The following is a 26,348-nucleotide window of genomic DNA, read 5'->3' on the forward strand; positions in this document are numbered from 1 at the left end:
TTTTCAATTACCTGGCGCATACTGAAAATCTGATCCGGACAGCCTCTCTGTGGTCTGAAACCACACTGGTTTTCATCCAACTTCCTCTCAACGACTGATTGCACCCTCCCTTCCAAGATGCCAGTGAATACTTTGCCTGGTATACTAATCATTGAGATACCTCGATAGTTATTGCAATCCTTCCTGTTCCCTTGCTTATAGATAGGTGCAATTACTGCTTTTGTCCAATCTGAAGGTACCTTACCAACACTCCACGCTAATTTTACTACTCTATGAAGCCATTTCATCCCTGCCTTCCCACTATACTTCACCATTTCAGGTCTAATTTCATCTATTCCTGCTGCCTTATGACAATGGAGTTTATTTACTATCCTTTCCACTTCCTCAAGCATAATTTCACCAACATCATTTTCCTCCTCCCCATGAGCTTGGCTGTTTGCAACACCACCATGATGATTTCCTTTTACATTGAGAAGATGTTCAAAATATTCCCTCCACCTCTCCAGTGATTCCCTGGGATCTATTATGAGTTCACCTGAATTACTCAAAACACTGTTCATTTCCTTTTTCCCACCCTTCCTAAGATTCTTTATTACTGTCCAGAAAGGTTTCCCTGCTGCTTGACCTAGCCTTTCCAGGTTATTACCGAAATCTTCCCATGACTTCTTTTCGGATTCAACAACTATTTGTTTCGCTCTGTTTCTTTCATCTACGTACAAATCCCTGTCTACCTCGGCCCTTGTTTGGAGCCATTTCTGATAAGCCTTCTTTTTACGTTTACAGGCTGCTCTCACTTCATCATTCCACCAAGATGTTCGCCTTTTCCCATCTTTACACACAGTTGTTCCTAGGCATTCCTTTGCTGTTTCTACTACAGCATCCCTGTATGCCACCCATTCACTTTCTATATCCTGAACCTGCTTACTGTCTACTGTTCGAAACTTCTCACTAATCATATCCATGTACTTCTGTCTAATTTCCTTGTCCCGGAAATTTTCTACCCTTATTTGTTTGCAGACAGATTTCACTTTCTCTACCCTAGGCCTAGAGATACTTAGTTCACTACAGATCAGATAGTGGTCTGTATCGTCGAAAAATTCCCGAAAAACTCGTACATTTCTAAAAGATTTCCTGAATTCAGAGTCTGTTAAGATGTAGTCTATTATGGATCTGGTACCCCTAGCCTCCGATGTGTAGCGGTGAATAGCCTTATGCTTGAAGAATGTATTCGTAACAGCTAAACCCATACTAGCACAGAAGTCCAGCAAACGCTTCCCATTCCCATTAGCTTCCATATCTTCCCCACATTTACCAATCACCCTTTCGTATCCTTCAGTTCTATTCCCAACTCTCGCATTGAAATCGCCCATTAGCACTATTCTATCCTTGCTGTTGACCCTGACCACAATGTCACTCAATGCTTCATAAAACTTGTCAAATTCATCCTCATCTGCACCCTCACATGGTGAATACACAGACACAATTCTTGTTCTAATTCCTCCCACTGACAAATCTTCCCACATCATTCGCTCATTTATGTGCCTAACTGAAACTATGTCTCATTTTTATTGGCAGATAAAATAGGTACAAGAAGTGTATGTTTGGCTGAAAAATAAATATATGAATATATGGTTGGTTAGAATCCCACATTGGTGGGATGAATAAAAAGTGTTGCAAACCTTGAAATATCAAAAACTAAGAAAGTCCATTCTGATCAGAAAACCCATAAACACAAAATTTCTTTTGATTATTAGTTGATCCACTTGGCACCAGAATACATGACATCAGTTTTTTAATAGAGACATCTATGGAGAAAAGTCCAAAACTTCTTGAAATAGTTGTGGCAAACACCCAAAAACGAAAGAAATCCAGTCAGTTTAGGCTACCGTTAAATGTCACATTAATGTGTCAGTTTATTAGTGACATCTGTTTATCAATGTCCCAACTTCCTGCACTAGCTGTTTCAAGTTTTGTGTGATAGATAACGTTCTTCAAGGTCCTTCTGTTAAATGTGCAGGGTTGGGGTGCACCTCCTGGTATAGACCTGTCCCCCACCAAAATCCTTCCCTGGGATGACAGAGTAGAGAAAAGAAACTTTTGTGTTGGAATTTCAGACATGAAAATTTCTTGCTGAAAGTTCATGTTTAGAAAAATTACTTGGAAATTAGTCTTGGTGTTTTGTTGTAGTCATAGAATTCTGGGATATGCAGTTCAAGTTTGACGGGAAGACCGGCTTCCTCTGCTGATACCCGGGTGGGGTCCCTCGGACCTCCCAATTACCCCCAGATAATCTTCTCCCACTACTATGACGGGGGGTAGTCATGGTGATAGTCAGCGCAGACCAGATGTAGAGGTACTGTTCCAAGGTGGGTTGGCTGTTGGGTTACCACACCTTAGCCCTTGTCGGAAAGCATGTAGCTCTGGCATGCCATTAACAAATAGACTGGACCAGAGTGGAGTGGGCCCTTTCCCCACGCCGGCATCGCTCGCCTAATGTTGACACATGGGTGCCGACAGCTGGTAGGGCACTGAAACAGTCATTTTACTTGGTGACAGAGAGATTGAGATTGAGAGTACTATTTGATTTGTTTGATAGCAGATAATGATGAGGCAGGTGGCTTAGATGATGAGTGTGTGTTCAATATGCATGGTTTTGGAGACATAGGCTAGGTAAAGGCCACTAGGCTATGGGCAAAAGGGAACACCTATTGGCAGGGAAGGTTGTACAGATCTACTTACAAATATGAATTTCTAATGATCAGTGCAGAAGGCCTCAATATTACAAACATTCTTTGTCTAATCGATTTTACGATACTGGACCAGAAGTGTAAGGAACATAACCTTTTCTTACTGCCAAGATTTAGTGGCCTATAAACTCTACAAAGAATTTACTATGGTTTCACCTGGGAAATGTTAACTCTAGATATCTTCTCTGTAGCTGGGTTGCTGACAAATAAGGTGACCGGGGTTAGGAAATCCCAAATGATACATGGCCCATGAAATCTGGGAGCAAGCTTGCCGTCAGGTACAATATTTCGTATTATAACCTGATTTCCGACTTTTAAATTAGTGGGCCTCCGTCCACGATCATATCTTTCTCTAACTATTTCATGAGAAGCTTTAAGATTACTCTTAGCCTTCTTCCATAGATCTCTAATATTATCGGGATCTGTTGTTTCTGGCAATATGTCGTCAAGTGACCAAAGTTTAGAGAGCGGCGTTTTGAGAACAAACTTAAACATGAGAGGGGCCAGATTGAACTTGTGGGAATCATAAACAGCCGAATTTAGAGCAAACGCTAACCAATGCAGGGAAGTATCCCACCTGGAATGATCTTCATGATGAAAGGCAATTAAAGCAGATCAAAGATTACGATTGACCCGCTCAGTCAGAGATGGTTGAGGATAAGAAGCAGAGGTTGTTATATGTGGCATGGAAAGGTCAAAGCGGAATTTTCGGAATAAGTTAGATGTGAACGCCTTATCATTATCAAAATTATATATTGACAGGGACCAAAAGAAGCAAAGATAATATTCAGACAAGAAATTGTACGCTGAGCGCTGGCCAGCTTAGTCGGAAACAACCATAAAAATTTAGTGAAGCTGTCTACGCACACCAGACATGATAGGTGATGGCAAAGAAGGTTGAGAAGGCACAAACACTGGATTATTCAAGAAGAAAGGTGGAAGTTGCCTTGGATGACCAGACTCCATTTCCAATGGGGCAGATGTCTGTTGAGTTGCAACAGATTTCCTACATTTTATAGTTTTACGAGAATCCTCCTTAGTAGCCAAGTTTATCAAAGGAACTTGGTTGCTTTTGGGAGTAGCGGCCCCAGACAACAATTGACTAACTCTATTAGACATCCCGGACAGATGATCAACAAAATTACTTGCCTCCTTAGCATGATCATCCTTTAATTTTAGAGACAGTAGGCCCCTAGCCCTATTGTAGAAATGAAATAACATAGCCTGAACTCTTTTAATTTTGTTTGCAGACGGATCACTCACTTCAAGGAAAGTAACTATAGAAGCTAGCTCAGTGGTATTGCCAGTGATAGTGGATAGAGTCTCATCAATTTCTTACTCCCCAAATACTGGGATACAAGCAGGAAGTTCTAGAGAATCTTTAAGTTTGACAATATCTGCCACAACCGTGCCTCCAGATTGGACCTTTCTAATTAAAATTCGTAACTCAGTTCCTCCTGCCGCAAGTACCTGGAAGCGAGGACATTGCGGGGACTAGACATCTTTACAGAAAATGAATTTAACAATTTTGACAATTTCCAGCAGCCGTGAAAATTCTTAGAGTTTGGAGCGAATTCTACATTTAGCCGTCAAAAGGGGCTTTATCTAGACCCATTCAACTACGCTCTGCTATCACTTGTTACTGTGTTTTCATGGCTCACAGAGGTGAAAGAAGATGTGGGTTGGATTGGGTCTGTCTGCGAGAGTCAAAAGTTATTTTAAAACTTTAAAATAAAGGATATATTTCTTTTCAGATATGAAATTTTAACAAACAACAAGATTTCAGGTGCAGGTAGTTAAGTACAAAATAGAAAAAAAAAGGAAAAACCTAGAAAAGTCTAGTTATTCATTTGAGCTTCAAGCCCACAATTTACCAAGGTCCCATTATCGCAACAGTTTCGTTAGACAGATAGACAAGGAGACAGATCTCCAAATTGTTTTACAGGAAATTTTAGATTACAATTATCAAGATCACTATTGCTCCAGAGGTTACAATATATGGCCTTCCAAAGGCACTATTCAATATCACCGAAATATATTTACATTTGAAGCTAAGAGCCTCAATGCTCTAAAATTTCTGCCAAGGAGACTGCGCTCCCAAAACCTTACAGAATACTCAAGGCAATCATGCTTATAATAGAGCATCTTTACTCAATAAACTTACACTTTCAGGCCTCTCAAGGCACAACCTACAATTTACAACCCTATATTGATCAGTTTACACAGGGGTATCTTGTACCTATTCTATTGGGCCTTTATGGAAATGAACAGGTTTGATTACTGGCCCAAAAACAAAATGAATGGAGCTGGACTCTTGTGCTCCTTGAAATTAAAAGGTTACAACCCTACTTGGGCTTGTGGCCCAACGATGCAGAAGCTTATCCCACACTGCTGAGTTGAATAGATGGAGAAGTTAATTTACAAGTTACAAGTGGAAACGGTTACAAGATCATAGTCGCCTCAAAATTAATTGAAAGGGGAAATTGAGAGTGTAACGCACTCTATCCCCGGATCACAGTTAAAGTACTCGACTTACTTGAACTTTTACATTAGAAGGAAGAAAGTTTACATTTTAGGAAATTGACAGTTACATAATAAAGATCGGAACTTTCCCCTCGTGTTAGCTTGGGGAGATAACTACATAGATGTAAAAACTGTTGGCCTGTACCTTAGCTGATGTTCTGCCTGCTCAAGAATGAGGCCGCTGCCTCCTGTCTTAACACACACACTCAGTAATTTGATGATCAATAAGACAAGTTAACTCAAAAAGGCGTCAGTTTTTATACCCGAGAGGAGGGTTCGTAAAGGCTCTGGACTAAAACTGGACACACCCTCTCATTTTTATTGGCAGATAAAATAGGTACAAGAAGCGTACGATTGGCTGAAAAATAAATACATTAAATTTATGATTGGTTAGAATCCCAAATTGGCGGGATGAATAAGAAGTGTTGCAAACGTTGAAATATCAAAACCTAAGAAAGTCCATTCAGATCAGAAAACCCATAAACACAAAATTTCTTTCAATCACCAGTTGGTCCACTTGGCACCAGAATGCATGACATCAGTTTTTTAATAGAGACATCTATGGAGAAAAGTCCAAAACTTCCTGAAATCGTTGTGGTAAACACCCAAAAACAAAAGAAATCCAGTCAGTTTAGGCAACCGTTAAATGTCACATTAATGTATCCCTTTAGTAGTGACATTTGTTGATCAATGTCCCAACTTCCTGCACTAGCTGTTTCAAGTTTTGTATGATAGATAACATTCTTCAAGGCGCGTCTTTTATATGTGTGGGGTTGAGGTGTACCTCCTGTTACAATAATTATTGATTTCTAGATAATACGAGTACTTGTAGGTACAAGTTGCAGGTGATTGCTTGCTTACTGTGAGCATTCACTTATGTACTACACACATTGCATCCATCTTGTGCAAGTAACAAACATTCCTCTTCTTCGTAATGTGTTCTGTGATGATACTAGTCTATTGTGACTTATAATGTTACTTAAACTTGCAATGAATAAATGAGTCCTTCAAGAGTGATCTTGTCTTTCTGTTTCATACGTGGTAAGGGACCGTGTTTGTGAATAAGCCATGTATGTTCACCAGTATGCACCTGAACATTTGGTGCTTGAATTCAGTCCTCACCATCAGATTCACATTTGATCACTGCCACCGTCTACTGCATAACTTGTGTTTCTTTCAGTGCGGCCATGTTGTTATGGGGTATTTAATTGCCCATTTGTTGGGGTATTCAATTGACAATCTCTTTCAGGAATTCTGGCTTAGCTGCTAAATATATATCAATCTGGATAATGAGAGAGGTAGTGTAATAATGATCAGAGAGTGTAGTAATTGGCTCTCCTATAAGGAAGTGGGATGTAATTATGTAAGAATTGTCAAAAGGGTCATCATTTAACTTTAGTGAGGGGAGGTATGTGTTGTAAGCGTGGTCCATTCTTTGTTGGTGAAACAGGAAGAATTCATCACTCTTCCGAGGTGATATATCAGACTTTTGACAGCTGCTTCTCAGATTCCACCACAGTGTGGTGCTGCAGGAGGGATGGAATGCCATGTCAGTCCCATGCCTGCAGTTTCATTAAAGAGTTGGTTTTCTCAGTGTTGTTTTGCAGAAAGGCCTTGATTTCTCTAGCTGCTCTGAAGAAGTTTGTGTCCTTGTCACTGTAAGTATTCAGGGGTTGACCTCTATGAAAACTAAGACAATAAAGAGAGACAAGAAATATAGTTGTTGTGAGATCAGGTATCATGTCTATGTAGCAAGACTTGAAGACTTCTTAGCTGGACAGTCTGGTCTTGTTCGATCTCATGCCAAGTTTTATGAGAATTGGGCCAGCATAATCTATTCTAGTGTTAAGGAATGGGTACATCAGGGATACATGCACCCTTTTTGTATTTCCCGTTCATTGTTCAGAATCATCTGCATTCAACTTACGACCCTTGAGATGTGCATGTGTGTGGCTTCTTTACCGTCCCCTCTGCTGTTGGGATCCAAAACTTGCCTCTCAGAAAATGTGATTAAGTGTTGATTGCAAGGTTGAAGTAGTCGAATGGTTCCGCCATGATAATTAGATTTGTGAGATGATGATATCGATGAGAATGGTCTAGTGTTTCATCCCCACTAGAAATAGGATATTGTGCAGTATTCTGCCGACAAGAAGATGGCCTTCTTGGTATGATTGTGTTTATAATCTTAATATGAGTTGATAGTTTTCTACACAACATTAATTCAACATTTGAGTGCAGGGTTCAACTCCAGTATGAACAGTGGACTTGAATTTCACTCTGTGCGTTGTTTACAGCAATCTGAGATAAATCGCAAACATGCAGGTACTCTCTGTACCTTGTTTGATCTTGAAACTTTTGTTATGAATAGTTCATGATGCAAGGCTCTAAGAAGCATTTGTGGCATTTATTTTTACCTGGGAGATTAATTTGAACTTCACATTTTCATTCATTCCTACTCAAGGGATCTTGATTCAACCATCTAGGACAATGCCAACAAACTTTATTGTTGATGATTATGTTCATTTGTACTCATCTGGACACTAAGTCTGCTGGTTTCTCCTTGGACGGTACATGGTGCCACTCATTTGTATTTTTAGCAAGTTCAAACTCAGAGTCTTTAATGTTTTCTTGAGGAATATTTTTAAGAGAAAGGCTCTGCAGATATCAGACATTGAAGGGAGAGTTTTTTAGCTGTGCTACCTTTCTTTTAACACAGAGCAACACTTTTGTCACTCAAATTTCATTACTAAATGATGTGACATACGCACGGAAATGCTATTTGTTGAGCCTGCAATCAGATGATTATAGAAAAGAGATGTTCTTGAATAGTTGGCCCTACATAGTGGATGAAGTTGAGACTTTTGAGCCTGCAATCAGATGATTATAGAAAAGAGATGTTCTTGAATAGTTGGCCCTACATAGTGGATGAAGTTGAGACTTGTGCCATTGTCAGTCTGGACCAAAGCATTGAAGTTAACAAGGAGATGAGCTGGAATTCAGTTCAACTACTCTAGCCAGGTGGAGTCCACATATGTAAGTTGAAGCCTCTACCCATGAGAAGGTTTAGAAGTTCATCACAAGTATTGATTGTTTTATGTAATTCACTCGTGCCAGAAATAGCATCATCTACATGGAAGTCTTGATTTATGATGTTTCCTGCATGAGGGGAGCTTGTACCTTTGTTGAATTTCTTCATTCCTCCTGTGGCAATGAATGCTATTTTGTAGGTTACCTACCTTTGCGAGTCCATATATTTTAATTGGCTATTGTGACTTAAGTTGTTAGAGTATACATCATGAATTGTAAATGTTATTTTTTGATTTTCACCGGAAGATACATTTTCCTTTGTCCGCTGTAAATACTATTTGTTGAGCCTGCAATCAGATTATTATAGAGAAGAGATGTTCTTGAATGTACGGCCTCACATGGTGGATATAGTTGAGACTTATGCCATTGTCTGTTGAACAAAGCATTGAAATTAACAAGTGTTTTTGCTGTTGAACTTGGCTGATTTATGACGGGGGAATGTGGAATTTAATAGTGTTTTTCTTCCTGCAAGAGTTTCGCATTCATTTCTTTCTTGTAGTCAAGTTATTCAAATTCTCACATGAATTTAATATATTCCTGGCAAAACTTCTTATTTCATTCAGTCCTTTCTTTCCAAGAACACGACATGCTGAATTGCAATTTTTTTTGATCAACCAACTTTTAAAAAATTTCTTCACAGGGAGTTCTACAGTGTATCTGCTGACGTGTCTGTCATCATGTGTTTTTGGAGGTCTGCTTCACCCTCTTTTTCCATTGTCCTCTTGTATTATCCAAAATAGTTGATTTTCTTTTGTAGGTTTCATACAAAAAGAGATTGATGAAGCATAGCTTTTATCTTCCTTTCTTGTTAGTAGATAGCTACAACTGACTAATTTTTAACATTGTCAACTCACCTCTGCTGCATTTGTCATTTACCGTTGCTTTCTTTCTGGCATTTGACATGTGTACACTGCCACAGTTACAGGACTACAGTCAGCCAATTACCTGCATCAAACATGGATGGCATCATCGGTTTTAGATTGTACACTCTACACCTTTCATGGATGTTCTTGGTGTTTCTGGTGCCATGTGTCACGACTTTTCCTGTACCTCCCCTCTTCAACTGGTCTATATCAGTAGTAGTCTTTGCCTGCTACCTTGAGGCACTCTTTGGCTGTTGGAGAGAGGGCAACATCTTTGTGTTATGCTGGTGTAAATTTTCACACTGGTATGGGACTTAATCTTAGACCATAAGGTATTGTATACTGCACTTGATTCTTGAGTGTTTGTATTCGATTATTAGGGCCCGGATTTATATGCACTAAAAACCTGAAAATATGCATGCAAATATGCACTAAAAAGTTACAATATATGCACGGAAAATAAGGAAATATGCTCTTAAAACATGCAATTTTATTCACTTACCTATTTACAGGTATCATTTATTGCAAAAAGAAGCATCACAATAGGTAACTAGTAGTCTTTCAATGTTTTCTGGAGACAAACTATGTCTATTGTCCGTCAAAATGAGTTTATAGGCTGAAAATGATCGTTCTACATCAACTGACGTAATTGGACAGTACTTATACATGGGCACCAACGTTTCGGAGCATACATCTGGCAAGGATACCCTAGTTCCACTCAAGTATTGACTAATTAACTTAATCTTCTTCAGTCCTGGGTTCGAATTCAACACCTTTTCTAACTTGCATTTAATCTTCTCTCCAATTTCGCCTGGAGCGTAATTCAACGAAGATGCAGCTTTTTCAACGAGATCAAGTGATTCATGGAGGGGAGTACCAGAAGATTCTAAGCTCTCAATGGCTTTTGGAAGTTTAGAAAAATGTGCATGAATGAAATTCACATCTTGATAAACAGTAGCGGTTTCAAACACACCTTTTGCATCACGGACACACGCAATATGTTCATCTTCAAGTTTTGTAACCACTTCTTTCACTTCATTAAAATGTTCCTGATAAAATGATACTGCAGATAACCATGTCCCCCACCTTGTCAGGACAGGTTCAGGTGGCAAAGGAACTTCAGGTAGACAATCTTTGTAGAGCTGGACACGAGCTGGTGCTTTCAGAAACAGTTTCTTCCCACATCCAATTAAATTGTTAACAGCTGGAAACTGTGCGCGTATTTCTTCTGCAATGCGGTGTAATCCGTGCGCTAAACAGGTTACGTGTATGAGTTTTGGATAAAATACTTGGAGGGCCTTTGCTGCTTTCAACATATACGAAGCTGCATCTGTGAGTAGTACACGCACTTTACAACAATTAGTCTCAATTTCAGATGGCCACAATAGTCGCAGAGAATCATTTACAAATCTTGCTATTGTGCTATGGTTGGTTTTCTCTAGTACTTTACAAGCAAGAAGATGTGGCTTACCGGGTTCGTCTGGATGTAATTTACCAACCACGAAATTTGCTATGTAACGGCCACACGAATCCGTTGTCTCATCCACCGATATCCAGACACAGTTACTTCCGATATCAGAACGGATCAATTCCAGGGTAGATTCATATAGCGGAGGTAGGTAATTTTTCCTAAGAGTTGATTCATCTGGTATTTTTTGATTTACGCAATATTTCTCGAGAAATGATCGCAGAACTGGATTGTTTAATTTATTCCATGGAATGTTGCTGCATACGAAAGCCCGACAAAGATCATTTGAAAATGTATTAAGACTACAGGACTTGGGCTTTACCTGCGTAAAAAGTAGTTGTTGTGGTGTGCTGTTCTTCTCCTCCTTTGCTTTAATATGTGCAGTTGTTTTTGAATGCTGTTCAAGCTGAAATTTCTTTTCACATTTCACTTCCTTTGAGCAAACTTGACAGTACACGATGACACCATCTGTTGAATAGTCCCTATTACCCGACACCCACTGATTTAGTAAATCTCTTCTGCTGCTCTTTTCCTTAGGCATTTTTTAAAAACTAACACTTTTAGAAATGAGATGCAGGGCACTAAAATGGAACGTAACTAGTGAACTGAAGATATTTCTGTCCTGACCAAGTGCCCAGCCCCCTGAGATTATTATCTGCTGTGGTAGAGAAAGGAATTCAGGGAAGTCCAGCCTGCCTACCCACACCTAAGCTATCCGTTGCCATTTTCAGTTGTGAAAGTAAAGTGCCGTTACACAGACAGTCGAAAATACCAACTAGCGAGGGATGCACATAAAATAGGCAACTAGCTAGGGATGTACAAAACAGATTTATTTTAGTAGTTCTTGTAATTATCCTTAAATTCAGACATTATATACCGGAATATGCTGTTACGTCTAGAATATGCACTAACCCTCAAAATATGTCAAAATATGCAATTGCATATGCGCATATGCATTTTAAAAAAATCCGGGCCCTATCGATTATATATCCATAAGGAAGCAGCTGTATGTCTAATTCCTTTATTTGGAACGCTTTTGCAATTTATGTGAAAATGAACTTTCTATGTGCCAATTCTCTCAAATACTTCTGGAATTCAAAATTTGTTTACATTCCTGAACTGCGTAATAGTCTTATCTTGAACTTGTTTATGTTTATATTTTCTAGTCATTTCAGTTCTTACGGTATGCCCAGATTTTTTAAATTCAAAATGCTGATTTTTAATTCATTCACCTATTTTTTTTTCTATGATTTGTTACAAAATGTTCCTTACTTCCCATCGTACAGTTTGTTAGGAAAGGTCTGTTCTGTTTAATGAATCTAATTGTAAATGTTGTTGTTACTCTCACTGATCGTTGTAATATTTCCTTTGTGTTTTGTTGTGAAATATCTTTTGATATTTTTCGTGTTGTACTGTGTGTAACTTGTGCTGTCTTGTCTTTCAATACATCTGAAGTTGCCAATTCTTGTTAATCCACTCGTGTCCTTGTATTTTGCTGACTACTTGTGCATTCTTTATATATTCCCCCTGTGTACCATCCATGGTATACCCCTTGTTGGGCAGCAGTTGCATATGTATCTTCCACGATCACCCTTTATCTTTTGTATGTAATTATACTAACCTATCCATCAGAGATTCATCTCAATTTTGTGTTTTGGAGAACTGGTTGACTTTCATGGCTTTTCTAATCCACTATTAAATGCTGTATGAAACTTGAGTTCCTGGGAATAGGTCCATTTGAGGAGTGTGGGAAATGGGATAAGCAATTGTAAAGTCTTAAGGAATATTCCAATAGGAAAGGTGATGGTCAGTTATTTTGCAAACGACAGTGCAGTCATTGTTGGAATTGTGGTTCTTTTTCAGAAGCTTGCTAGCCAGGGTGAAGTCGGTGATGAAATTACCTGGAGTGACGTTTCTCCCTGTTCCCTCAATATCCTTGACAAGTCTTGAAACCACATTCCTTCTCTGGTTCACTTTTCCCTGTCTGTTTATTGATGTAACATTTTAAACTACAGCAGTGCACACATAAGCTATGTCCAAATCCGAGAGGAGCCATAGTTTTATTCCATGTTTTGCTCTTGGTTTGGTAGATAAATACGGCATAAAGAGGCATTTTCCCCTAAGGGGTACCACCTGTTCATCCCCAGAAGTATATTCATATGGAACAAACACTAGGTAGTTATGAAACGAACATGTCATGAACATCCCTTATTGCTGTTAACTTGACATTACATCTACGGGCTGGTCTGTCTTCCTTATTGTCGAACCTCAAAACTGGGTTATCATTTGGAACTGTTGAAAAAATATTGTAGCTCAAAGAATAGGGAGACCATCTGCATCATTCCATAATTCTTGAAGTGATTCGCCTGCTGATTTGTAGACTCTGGCCAGCGAAACGAAGCCTGTAAATGTAGATAACTGTGTGTTTTTGTTGGTTGTGATTATTGTCTGTTAATAATAAAGACATGATCTGAAATTGTTACTAAATTGTGTAAAACATACATACTTACAAATGCTTCAAGCTCTACCAAAGAAATGGGCTTGTAGGATCTATGGAAATCCTCTCCATTCCACAATTTGTTTCCCATAAAGTTGTTTCTAACATTTTATCAATGATGAATAACTTCATTGCCAACATCTGGGAATCAACTGTCCTCTGAAGAGCATATCTCAGGGGTCCAGGTGCAAATCTCTTTATGTTACCCAATCTGGAACGTGCATAATGGAAATTTACGTTTCTCTGAAGTATTATGAATATAACTTACTGAAATCTTGATGAGCTTACAGGCCTATAGTTGTAGGTCGTGCATAATGTAAACGAAGCAACAGCATAGTTCATATTACAGTACAACTTTGATTTTGTGTGACTTCGATTTAGCATAAACTCACATTTAATGGAAGAAATTTCCAGTAATGATAATTATTCCATAAGAGCAATGCAATTTTATATTCAATTTCACATAATTCAAAATAGGGCAAAACTTGCATTTAGTGTTAAGGAGCTGTTAAAATTCTCAAATATTTATTTCTGTTCATTTTGGTTATGGGACGTTAAGAACTTGTATTAAAGACATCATAAGCTTGCTAAGGATGATTCAAGGCAGAAGAGGAATTTACAGCACAAGCACTTAGTGCTAAAGTGAGATGTCGGACTCTGAAACACATCTGAAAGTGGCCGCTGTAGTAGAGGAAACAATGTTGTTATAACCTATGAAAATTCCTATATTAATCTGTGCAATATCCTTCGGTTACTATGAGAACCTCTTACTGTTTCATCTGTTATCACAGGCAAATCTAGGTGTGTTAGCTTTTATCCATTATCAGTATTCATACACTGTACTCCAGCGTTTATATTGAATGCAATCGATTGTCTTCCGTATCCATTCCTTGCTATGTGCGATCGAATCGATCTTGAGTGAACCTGAGGTCTTCTCACAACTACAATTGGTGTACTAAACATCGGGATAATATTTTTTTGCAATAAGTGCAATGAGAGCAGTTGTTAACTCCTTAGAAATAAAAGCTAAAGTAAAAGATTGCTTAATTTTCATAATACTTACTGAAATAAAATAAGAATGTGATACTTCTCTCAAGATACAGCGGTGTGCATAACTAATTTGAGAGATTAGGTTATGTGCTTTCACATCTTGTTAAATTTCAGCAAGGCTCTTCCCACGTAAATTTATTGTAAAAATGTTATCATTATTCTACAGGGAGCTTGAAATATATTTTCATAATACGTGCACGGTAAACCTAGGTGAGGTGGTGCCATTTGAAGTATGAAACAGGAAATGTTTGCAACAATTCTCTGGACTGATGCTGTTCCAATTCTTAAGAAGGAAACAGAATATGCGTGTTCAGACTATTGGTATTAGAAAATATGTGCTAATGAGTAAGCCACTGCTTGGAAAACATCTGCAGAAAATATTTAAACAAACTGATTGCTGTTTCATACTAATTTTAATGTGTTTTTGTGTGAGTTTTGTATCTTTCCTGATGTTTATTGAAAATCACACATAACTTTATAAGAAAAACTTAAACTGAAGCGATTTGCATTCAGCAACAGAAATTTGTCAGAATGAAGCTAAACTGTAACTGTAGTACGGTGTATAGGCATATGGCAGATATCTCCTTTTATTGCTGTCATTGTGTAAATAAGTTATGTTTGTACGATTTATGTTAATACATGCAAAAATCTCTGGAAAAGGTGGGCTTCCTACCGAAACCTCAATTTAAGGTAAATCTCCATTTAAGGTTAAAAAGTCAGGTCCCTGTAAAAATGTTAAATAAGGGTTCTGCTGTATATGTTGCACGTACCTTACATGTGATTGTGAATAGGGTTTTTTTCTCCTGCTACTTCTTGTTGTACAGAGTCAGCCTCATCTTCACTATCACAATCTTGGGAGATCGTCATTTTCTTCTCCCTCGAGAGGAACGTGATCTTCATCATCAGTTTTTCGGAAAACACAAAATCAAGATCAGCCAATGCGTCATCAGCTTCCTCTTCATGTTTACTCTCACTAATTTCATACAATATATTTCGTATAGATTTCTTATTAACCACTGATGACCAACCATATTTGAACACAGAAACAATGCAGCACTCCCGAGTCGTGGAGGTAGTGACCGTCAGGTAGGGCAACTTTGAAATTAACGGCTGAGTCTATTCGATCCGTTCATTATATACGTAATTTTTTAACAGGTAGAGTAGTCAGCAACTGAAAAATATTTTTAGGTCATGTCAATAACTATTAAAGGAGATGAACAAATACGCAAGGTTTTGGGCATATACAGTCCATATTTTATCAGTTACAAGGAATTGAAAATTAAAACTGGGTCAATGTAACCCATTCAGATTAGAAGGATTAAATGGGGTAGAAATGAGCCTTAATGAACATGTCCAGATGATGATAATAATTTCTAACCTCATTATAATGCTACAAATTGAGCAGAGCATATTTGTACATTCAAGGATGTGCTTCACATACTACGATGCAATAAGCTTGGGGCAGTGGTATTGGTTATGAATTAGGTTGTACATTATGGTGATATTGAGTTCAATCATGGCAATGTGTTTTTATGGTTTTCCTTGTGTAAACTTTCTGGGACAAGGTGATAATTGAATTTTCTATTTTCCAGTTAGGACTTTATTTGTAGTGATCATATTTTCAAAATTGTCCCTGAAATATAGTCACAACATTATGTTTCTGTCAAAACATGGTAATTTTATTTTTGGTCTTATTGACCAATCCTGTTGATTTAAATAATAATCTGCTTTAGTTCCATTATTATTTTTTCCTCCAGTAAGTCTTAAAAGACTTTAAAATCTTTTTGATATATGTCATGTCCATGTCAGTGAGACACTCCTTCTTTTAGAGGATGGTTATATAGTTGTACTTCCACTTAAAAAATCATTCACCATTACTACCACACCCCTTATTTTAAACCATTCAATCTGAAGTTCCTTGGAAACAATGTAGTTTTTATATGAATATTCTCATTTTCTTCAACTAGTTCCTATGTCTTCCACAGAGTATTTGTAATGCACCCCTAGGTGTTGTGTGACATCTGGCTTTGTTCCAAGGCCATACAAGAGCTGATACCGTTCCAAGATTCTGTACAATGTACATAATGTGTGGCAGTTAGAATCATTGCTATTTGTGGTATATTGCAGGAATTGCCCATTTCAAGCAGTGGCATGTTAGCTTGTTGTTAGGACAGTAGTGTGAATTTTGTACAAGTTGTTCTTTCAGGCTTTGCTGTTATTAATTGAGGGAGTTATCTTCACTATATAAAATTTCCTGTATTGAAGGGTACAAATGAGGACGCCCCATCCATGTGGTCATCTGACAAGGAAATGCTTGGGTGCGACCAGACCAAATGCAATGGAAACAACTAGGATTATCACTGAAGTGAGTAATCCTGCAAGTACTTAAAAGTAGTCTTTTAACTGTAACCTCGAATATCAAATATATTGATTGTTTTAAAACTTGGTAGGATGCTCAGTGGAGACATCAGGACATTACCTAACTCCTGTAATTTTTAGACAGTTGTCTACAGCATGACAAAATGAATGATTTTGAACACTCTTTGTGTTGTTTGTACTAACAAAATGTTATCTTAATAGCTTGCATGTTTATATATTGTGCCCAAACTAATCTGCACCCTATTGGTGAACACAAAGGAGTGTAGAGGTGGACCATATGTGTTGGCAACGCTTAAATATTTCAGGCAGTTTTAGATGTGGCAGAACTTGGAACACGTCTAACAAATGCCACAAAGTACAACAAGAGACTACATTTATTTTAAAACATCATTACTTAGAAATCACAAGAATTACAAAAAATAATCCTTCTTGATGTTGTTCCATATTAAAGTCTTTTTGAATTGAAAATCGACACTCACAAATTTCTACAATATAAGTATATAATACTTTGAAGATATTCTTCTTTGTCTTTGGAAGGGCTCTGTCACACAGAATGTGCTGACTAAGAGTGCACGCCTAACCTCACATGACCTTACTTGGCTCGAGGTTTGAAACATAGGGCTTGTCCAATAGTGCAAGTTTAACGTAACTGGCATAGATTTGACTTGAGGCCTATCCTCATAAGCTCTGGATTCAACCCTAGGCTTAAGCTTACAAACTCAAGTTTGATGCCAATGCGATTCGGGGCAAGAGTGCTAGTGTAAGCTAACAGGCACAGATTTGATGCCAATCTTAACCTTACAAGGGCGTTACGGACTCGAGTTTGAGATTCGATTCCAGCCTTAACTTACCTAGGCAAGACGAGACATAGTCCAGGGGCTTTTGGATCTGACCTTGGAACAATATTGCGTCTTCACACATTGTTTTTATAGGACTAGGGAAATGGTGTAAGGCTTAATATATTTGCTTTATACATAAGGCCATAACGTTGGAAGGTGACCTTAGGTTGTAGAGCTCAGCAACTGCAAAAGGGCTTAAGGACTAAAGGACAAAAGAGCTAAATGGACTGAGCTATTGTCTAGGGCTCGGAGCTGAACTTCGAACAAGATGGTGGTATGGGACTAGGCAGATGGTGAAAGGTTTAATACATGTGCATTATTCATAGGGATATATCTTTATAAAGCTATTCAAGATCTGAAGCTGAGCGGCTGCAGAGTTAAAGACGCTGGCGTGTGAGCTGATGCGTAACACGCTGTTGGCTTTTAGTGTTTGGGACTCTAGATTTTTTATTGTAAGATTTCGAGATAATAGATGTGAACTCTAGAGACTTACGTATTTCACACTATTGTTGACATCAATTAGGGGATAAAACTTTATGTTCAGAACCGAAGAAACTTTTTGCGCTACACATGACTCGGAATGGAATCCAGGGCTCTTCACATTTTCACTGCTGAGTTTCTTAACCAAATTACTGCACATTCAAAGCATGCGTTTAATTCTATACTCCTAATGTTCGAGCTGCAAGAAATTAAAATAACTCCACCCTGACTGGGAATCGAACTCTGCACTCTTTCGCTTGGACTGCTGACTATCATAGTAACTAAATGATTGTGCATTTAATTCAAAAACATCCAAACTTTGAGCTACAAGAAATTAAATAAATAAAATAGATAAATAATTAAATAAACTACCGACCTGACTAGGAATTGAACCGGTGGCTCTTTTAATTGTGAAGGAAACACACATGCTTATTAAATGACTGTACTTCAAGTTCGAGAGCTAGGAACCTATTGCCTCTCAAATTAAAGGATGATCATGCTAAGGAAGCTAGTAACTTGGTCGAACATTTGTCTGGCGTGTCTAATAGGGTTAGTCAATTGTTGTCCGGGGCTGCTAGTGCTAAAAGCGACCATGTATCAACTGTAAACTTGACTACGTAGATCTGCCGAGAGTAGGAAATCGGTAATGCAGTGCCTGAACCCTCTCAATCTCCAATGCCGTCCCCCATTACTTCACCAGGTTTCAGCAGCTACCCCACCCCTTAGCCATGTAGCTTAAGGGCATCCCCAGATTTTCGATTAATTCATATTGAGGTAATTGCATTTCTAAGATTCCTAATTGAATTTCAAGATCATGCTTCGGTATTTGCTCTGTCTCATTCTCTAATTGTACAAAGTATTTATCCATATTCTGTAGGGGTTTTAAATCACGGACAGCTTGCAGTGCCAGGTATTTCTACCCATGATCTAATATATGTCTGCTATTCATTAAAGATGCCAAAATATGAAACTAAATATATAACACGCAGGGATATAAAAAATCTGGACAAGGAAAGAATACGACACGAAGCATATTATCTGCCGTGGAACGATATTTTACACATGGATGATATTGACATAAAAATAAATAAACTATCTGATCTGGTGTTAGAACTGTATGACAGATTTGCTCCCAAGAAAGAGATCCGGGTGACTCGACCACCTTCTCCGTGGCTGACTAGTGAGATTAAATCAGAAATGGCAAAGCGTGACTCATGGTACAGAAGGTTTAAACGAACGGGTAATGCTAATGACTTTGAAAATTACCGCGTTCTCCGCAACAGGGTTAAACAGTTAATCAGAAACAGTAAATATAAACACACATGTCAAGTATCGAAATGCAAGAACTCGACAGAAATATGGAAACAATTACGAACGATGGGTATAGGTCGAACGTTATCAAAGCAGGCGCCGAATGTATCCCTTGATGACTTAAATTTACACTTCACGTCGGCCAAATCCACTGTAAGAGCAAATAATAATAATAATAATTATTATTATTATTTTCATAACTGTACAAGTAATAATAATAATTTTTATAACAGTAATAATAATAATAATAATAATAATAATAATAATAATATTCATTTTATGCCAATTCAAGATACATTTGTGTTTAAAGAGGTTGGTATAAATGACGTAAAACGAGTTATGTATTCTCTCAGATCAGATGCTGCTGGACACGATGGCATACCTCTGGCTTTCTACAAATATATCATTGGTGCCATCCTGCCGATCGTAACACACATTATTAACTACTGTTTAACCCAAGGAATTTTCCCTACGGCGTGGAAGGATGCCCTCGTCATCCCAATCCCAAAAAAGGATGGACCCAGTATTCCTTCAGATTACCGACCAGTTTCTATCCTACCACCCCTGTCCAAAGTGCTGGAACGCCTGGTACATGAGCAAATCCTTACGTACTTACATAAATATGCTTTACTCGACTCTTACCAATCAGGCTTTAAGAAAAAACATAGTACCATGACAGCTCTGCTGAAAGTGACAGATGACATTAGATATGCAATGGACAACAAACAAGTGACAATACTTACTCTTTTAGATTTCAGTAGCGCATTTGATACTGTCGATCCTAGGTTGCTTCTTTCCAAATTACAGTCCTTAAACTTTAGCCAGAAAGTGCTGGAATTTTTCTATTCTTACCTCACAAACCGCCGGCAGTGTGTGGTTGCAAATAATAATAAATCAACGTGGCGAACAAAAAATATTGGTGTTCCACAAGGGTCGGTCCTAGGCCCTCTCCTATTCACTTTATATATAAATGATATCACCAGATCAATTAAGCACTGCAAGTACCATCTTTATGCTGATGATCTGCAAATTTATTACCACACTAGAACTAATAATATACAACAAGCAATATGTAATGTAAACGCTGACCTTGAGCAAATAGATAGCTATGCAATTAAAAACAACCTTAAATTAAATCCCCATAAAACGCAAGCCATTATCATCGGTACATCAAAGAATCTTCACATTTTAAAACAAAATTGCATTCCTCCCGTAACTTTAAATAGTACTGTTATACCTTATTGTGAATCAGTTTCTAACCTTGGTGTTATTATAACGGAAACTCTAAACTGGTCAGCGCAAGTTAAGAATATCTGCAAAAAGGTTTATTGTGGCTTACACCCCTTAAAACGTTTCAGAAATGTATTCCCTCGATCACTAAAAATTCAACTTGTTCGGTCATTATTATTTCCCATTTTTGACTACTGTGATGTAATTCTTACGGATATAACAAAAGAATTAAGCTTGAAACTACAACGCACTCAAAATGCTTGTCTTAGATATGCTATGGATTTACGGTATGACGCTCGAGTTTCTCCCTACTATAAACAGTTATCTTGGTTACGACTAGACGACAGGCGTAAACTACATGCAAATACTCTTATGTACCAGGTACTTTCGGAAGACATCCCTGCTTATCTCTCCAGCAATTTTCGTCACCTTGGTTCTTTACATCTCCATGATACTCGCTCAGTGTCCCTCCTAGAAATACCTGTCCACCGAACAACCACATACCATCGATCATTTACTATCACCGCTTCGGGATGGTGGAATGCTCTTCCCAAAGACATCAAGGATGCTGCATCAAAAAGTATATTTAAAACCTCCTACCAGCAGTTCCTCGTTAAGTGCTTCCAGCAAGGTACAGTACCTGTATGAGTGGAACGAGTGATTGTGTGTGAAAATGATATGAGATTATTGCACAATAAAATAAATATTGGTTTAATATAATAATTTAAATTAAATTAAAAACATCCACATTGTATTTACGAAGTAGAAGTAGTCTAAAAATAGCTAGTAGTAAGTACAGTATTTAACTTAGATCTAGTCTTGCAAGGATACAATTAGTTAAATTTTCATTTAGTATTTTTGTTAAGCTTATTAGTATTTTTACATTCTTATTTCTTTTGTTGTGTATTGATTTTTTTTTCTTTTTCCTCAAACCTGTATTATGTAGGCAGTTACTTTTTCTTTCATTCTTCTTTGCATGTATATATTCATATTTTTGTCTTAAAAATTAGTGTTATTTGTAGTTCTTAGTATTTTAAGTTAATGTCATTGTATGGAATAATAATAATAATATGTGTGTGGTTAAGTGTAAGAAAGGCCCAAGAGCCCTAACTTCGCCACAGAAAATAAAGGCTTTATCTATCTATCTATCTAGGGGTTCTCTCGGACAAAATTGTAATAGAAGTAGCTGACAGATGTTCTATTGAAGACTTCCATGCCCATCTCTTGGCTAACTTTACCTAGAGCAATGCTATCCTTAGTACAGAAGTACTACTTCCAATACAAGGTTGGATGAGAATTTGGCCGATTTTATTCAAGATATAAAATTTTATACGCGAGTATTCGCTCTCCATTTTCCCGTAGATCAAATCTTGCAAACCATTGTCAAAGGAATTTCTCCAACTTATACGTCGTACTTATGTTTTGCTTCTCGACCTCAAACCTTCTCTGAACTTGTGACAGTGTCAGTGTCAGCAGAGGAAGTGAGGTACTCTGACACTTTACGAGTCACCAGGGAGCCCCCTCCGTCATCTAACAGTTCTCGGCCACCACCTCGCCGAACCTTCCCCACATGCAAGTATTATGCATGTGGATCGACTGAACACCTTAGGAATAAGTGTCCCTTGGTAAAATCTAGTAGCACTGGGCGAGTTGGCCATGCGCGTAGAGGCGCGCGGCTGTGAGCTTGCATCCGGGAGATAGTGGGTTTGAAGATGGTTTTCCGTGGTTTCCCATTTTTACACCAGGCAAAACCTTAATTAAGGCCACGGCCGCTTCCTTCCCACTCCTAGGCCTTTCCTATCCCATCATCGCCATAAGACCTATCTGTGTCGGTGCAACGTAAAGCCCGTAGCAAAAAAAATCTGGGGGAACTAGGAACGGAGCAGGTCTATCCCAAGGTTGTCCTAAGTGCAGGTCGTTTTCCCATCTAGCAAAAAATTGCACTTCACTTAACAGTACACCTTCCTGTTCAACTTCTGGTGCTGCCTCCACTAACTCAGGCAATTGGAAGTGACTAGGGTCATCGGCTGAGTCACAATGTTCAACTTCCCGAGGCTCAGCCCCCGTTAAATTTCGCAACGAATCCTTCAAGTAAGAAACCTTCTCTAATTCATCATTTGAAGGCCGTAGGGAATGTCTTAGAATTGCTTCTGTGACCCCAGGGTACGTGCCATTTCTGAAAATTAGGTAAATAATGAACCTGTCACTGCACTGTTAGATTCAGGAAGCATTAGCTCCATTATTTCTGAGGAGTGGTACTCTAAATTGAAAATCTGTTGTAAATTTCCAGACTATTGTTTGTCTTCTATTAAATGCATTTCAACAAATTCTTCACCATTAGAAAATTAGGCTTTATTTTTGCTGAAGTTCGTATCCCAAAATTTACATAGAAAATTAAGTTGTTTTTGGCTAAACAGATTTCTTGCCCTGTAGTATGGGGGGGCCAATTTCATGTCATTCTGCTTCTGTGCTCGACCTTCAGGGCAAGTCGTGGACATTCAAATTTGATAGTAACGATAATATTCCTCTTTTGAAATGTAATTCTGTGGCATTTTCATCTATTTCGCCTACCCAGAGCGAGATGTCGTTAGATCTTAGGCATCTACCTGAGGACCAGGCTGAAAGTATTCGAAGGTTGTGTCAGTCTTTTCCTGGCGTATTTTAGAAACACTTGGTGTCACCGACCTGATTGAGTACGGTATAAGATTGAGGTAACACATTCCATTCCTTTAACTTTTCCTCCATATAGGCTATCTCCACCTAAAATGAAGGCTCTTAAAAAGATCATCGATCAAATGTTAAAGGAAGGTATTAGTCGACGTATTCATCGCCCATTTTTCTTGTAGCGAAACCCCAAGGTGGTTTCAGGCCTGGTATCGATTACAGAGCTTAAACTGTAAGGTTGTGTTACAAACAGTGCCCCTTCCTGATCTTCATTCACCGAGCGAGTTGGCCGTGCAGTTGGGAGCGCGCAGCTGTGAGCTCAAATCCGGGAGATAGTGGGTTTGATCCCCACTGTCGGCAGCCCTGAAGATGGTTTTCCGTAGTTTCCTACTTTCACACCAGGCAACTCCTGGCGCTGTACCTTAATTAAGGCCACGGCCGCTTTCTTCCCATTCCTAGGCCTTTCCTGTCCCATCATCGCCATAAGACCTATCTGTGTCGGTGCAACATAAAGCAAATGGCAAAAAATGGATCTTCATTCTTGTTTTTCATGGTTTTGTAAGGCTAAGTTCTTTACCATCTTAGATCTTAACCAAGCATATAATCAGATTCCGCTGGCGGAATAATCCAAACATCTGACGGCTTTCGCCACTGATTGGAATTTGTATGAATACAACCGCGTGCCTTTCGGGCTCCCCACGGGCGCGGCTGTCCTTACTAGACTGCTGGATAGGGTCTTCTCCGACATCAAATTTCAATATCTGTATCGTTACCTCGACGATATCATGGTGTTTTCTGAGACCTTTGAAGAACACCTAGATCGTCTTGAGGAAGTTCTAAATCGCCTTGGTAAGGCTGGGTTGACAGTTAAGTTATCTGGCTTTTGCCAAGCCTTCTATGTCGTTCTTAGGGCATATTGTGTCGCCCGATGGTGTTGCTATCGACCATTCCAGAACGCAGGCTATCCATGACTTCAAGCGGCCTAAGGACGTCAAAGGGATTTCTTCATGAAATGTATTCTTACTTCACTAATAGGGCGGCGCCCCGAAACCTACTTCGTAGGAAAGGTGTCAAGATCGAATGGGGACTAGTGCAGCAAGCTGCGTTTGAAGATCTTAAGTTAGCGCTTTGTAATTCCCCAGTATTGGCCATGCTTATTTCTCTTAAAATTCATAGTTCAACCCGATGCCTCTTCATCAGCTCTTGCGGCTGTCCTTCAAGGAACCTACTTCGGAAGGCGGGCGATTGCCTGTGCGTCTAGGACGTCATCGGTTCAAGAAGCCAAGTACTCCATCTATGAATTAGAAGGTATGGCGGTCTGGAGCATGTTAAATTTGAATTAAAGACTGACAATCAGGCTTTAAGTTAGGTTTTAGCTAGGCCACGGTATAAGATCACCCGTTGGGCTATCAGAATTTCAGCTCTTCAATTCGACGTGCGACACATTACAGGATCAGATAATGTGGTCGCAGATGGACTGAGCCTCGTGTTTTCTAGTGACAATGAATCCAGTGAACAGGATAATAATTCTTCTCCTCCCATGCTCATACCTTCTGGTGTTAGTGCTATTTTGACGGATGCCCCTAAGTTGTTTCTTGATATCATGAAATATCAGCAGGAAGATCCAGTGCTAGCTCGCATTATGGGAACCCTTTCTTCTGGGGAACATGTTGTCCCTTATGTGTTGAGGAATGGGGGTCTGTGCTGCCCTTCGAGGCATGATCAGAAGATGAAAGTAGTTGTTCCAGCTGTTCTTATGCCCATCATATTCAAGTATTATCACAAGACCCCATTAGGCGAGCACTTAGACATCTTCAAAACCGGAGAGAAAATTAGAGAACTGTTTATCTCGAAGAGTATGGACGGAGAAATCAGAGGAATGGTTAAATCTTTTAAAACATGCTTACTTAGTAAGCCCACATTTTCTACTAAGCTAGGACTATTGTCATCAGATGAAGTGTCTCGCCCTATTGAGCGCTTGTACATAGACTATGTCAGACCCTTCCCTAAATCTAAGGGGAATGGGAATAAGTTCATCCTTTCATGTGTAGATGGCTTCACTAGATTGTCATGGTTATTTGCGACTAAGCTGGCTACCGCTGAGTCGACCAGTTTTTGCCTTAATACTATCTTTGCTTCTTTTGGTCCTTGTCAGTATATAGTTTCCGATAATGAAAGGGCTTTCACTTCTAACTTATTCCGAAAATTCTGCTTTGATTTGTCCATATCACATGTAACTACTTCTGCTTATTACACTCGAACATCTCTGGCTGAGTGAGTCAATCGTAATCTTCGATCTGATTTGGTAGCCTTTGACCATGAAGATCATTCTAGGTGGGATTTTTCCTTGCTTTTGCACTAAATTCAGCTAAGGCTAAAAGTAAGGTTAGAGAGTAATACGATGTGGACGGAGACCCACCAATCTCAAGGTTTGAAATCAGGTAATGGTGAAGAAGTTTGTACCGGCAGACAAGGTTGCCCCCAGATTTCACAGGCCATGCATTATTTTGGATTTCTTAACACAGGTCACTCTTTTGGCGAGCAACCAACCCACTTTAGAGTGCACCTCTCTCAAATAAAACCTGTATAAATCTCTGGGTTTGTATTATAGGCCACTAAGTTATGGCAGTGAGAAAGTAGTTGTATTTCCTTCCTTGACAGCTCAGAATCTTAAAATTGTAAATTGAAAGGTGGAGGCCTTCTGCCCCACTAATACGTCGCTTGTGTATTATGTTTTACTGTTCTACCTTCCCTTCTAAAAATAACTGCTTTTCCTCTGTTGTCCGGCTGTCATTACCTTTCCCCTGCCTCCGAAACCTAGCTTGCATTCCACACACACTCACTGCCGCCCGCCTCATCTGAACCTGCAGCTCATAAATAAACAAACTCTCACTCTCCATAAAAACAATCTTTGTCCCGAAGTAAATTACTGTTTCAGTGTCCTCTCTGACATCTGCCTGAAAAGCCTTATATCTGATATGTTATCTGCAGCCGAGTTATAACATCTGGCATGTGATGATGGCGTGGGGTAAGGGCCCTCCCTGCCCTGGCCCAGTCTCCTTTACGACAGTCTACTTGAGCACCATCCTTACCTGCAAGGGCTGCGGTGCGGTAACACTGCCGTCTACATCATCTCGGAGCAGTGTCTCAATATCTGGTGTGGGGCCTCAATCACCGTGGCTACCCTTCTCAAGGTAGCAGGAGAGGTGT

The sequence above is a fragment of the Anabrus simplex genome, chromosome 14 (assembly GCF_040414725.1).
Source record: "Anabrus simplex isolate iqAnaSimp1 chromosome 14, ASM4041472v1, whole genome shotgun sequence".
Lineage (NCBI taxonomy): Eukaryota > Metazoa > Arthropoda > Insecta > Orthoptera > Tettigoniidae > Anabrus > Anabrus simplex.